Source organism: Condylura cristata, unplaced genomic scaffold, assembly GCF_000260355.1.
Source record: "Condylura cristata isolate star-nosed mole 26May11 unplaced genomic scaffold, ConCri1.0 scaffold00039, whole genome shotgun sequence".
NCBI lineage: Eukaryota > Metazoa > Chordata > Mammalia > Eulipotyphla > Talpidae > Condylura > Condylura cristata.
Window position 1 is genome coordinate 1,362,860 of NW_004567140.1, and position 1,532 is coordinate 1,364,391.

Below are 1,532 nucleotides of genomic sequence, written 5' to 3' on the forward strand. Positions count from 1 at the left end.
CCATACTTGATTCCTTTCATTCAACTAACCCACAGAATGGGGACAATTAGTATCCTCATTTCAGACTCGGGGGAACTCAAAGAAACGTCTGGCGGGTGGTGGGGTAGCGGGTGGCCAGCCTGAGCCACGTGGACGCTGGAGTAGTGCTTTTCCTGTCGTCTCATTTGTTCCGAGGTGCTGGGTTAGAGCAGGAGCCAGTCATGTCTACGCTTCTCTAGCACAGAAGTCCCAGGATTTGGATTCTTTGTGCATGGCCCACAGTGAACCACCCGGATAAGTAAAATGAGCCTGGGGATTTGGGAGGAGAAAGCACAACCCAGACACTTGGGTTTCCTCCTTGATCTGTAGTCAGGATCTTTGGGGTGAGGGCTGAGAATGCTTATTTTTGAACATCTAGCATCTGCTAAATGTTTATTGAAGGGCTCTATTCTTACATAATGTGTCGAAAATGAAGACACAGTTTCAAGATAGAAGGAAGGAGAAGGTTATGTTCTTCTGTAATTCTAAGAGTTACAGAAGATGCCAAGAAAACTTATCTCAGCTTTTATCCCTCCCTGTCCTCCTCCCTCCTACATTCTCTTCATTCTGTCTATTTATTGATCTATCTGTCTGCCTACCTACCGATCTACGCACCTACCTATAGTATCCTCTATCTAGCTGACTAGCTAGCTAAGTAATCTATGACATATCAACCTATCATTTATCTATTAATATTATCAATTATTTTTTAAACAAACTTTGCCTGCCTGTGGGCATTACATTTCCTCTACCATGGGGTAGACTGGTGATTCTTGGGTTATGAGATGAAATCACCTGATCTCGTGTGGGCAACCTCAGCACATGTGGAAGATGACACCGTTACCTTTCCTTGCCTGTTAGGTGTAGGAGAAAGCCCTGCTGGCGAAACGAAAGTGACTGGGGAGGGACTGAAGTGTTATTGCAGGGCCCGTCCCCCCCGGCCACCACCCGCCTTGTCCTGTGTCTCCACTGACACCAGGCCCTGATGTTCCCTTTTTTTTTAATGCATTCATCTCACCCGTGAGGCAGGCCTGTTTGCTTGTAGACAGTTCCTCAAAACTAAAAAGGATTCTTCCTGGGATCACAACAAGTTCCACAGACTATTTCTCTCCGAAGGAGAACAGAAGCAAACAGTGGAATAAAATATGGGGGAGGGCGAACCCCCAGGGTGGCGGGAGGCAGGGCAGCACTGCCTGAATCCCAGGCCTCTGCTCCTTTCCATGGATCGGGTCATCAAGACTTGATGGTGTTAATAAACCCTCTGACCTTTTATTTCCCAGGAAGCCAGACATTCAAATTCCCCCCACTTAATTTGTACACAGGCACGCAGTTGGTCAGCGGGAGCGCTGGTGTGTGAAGCCACGCGGGAGCTCACCTCATTCTTACCAGTTAAATTCTCAGGCCCCTGGCACAGGGTGTGTGCTGTAGTTAAAATTCTGAAAACATGTCCCAAGGTCGCCAGCCACCTGCATGCAGTGGCATTCTTTAGCGAATGCATTTCCAGTGGTTTGTGA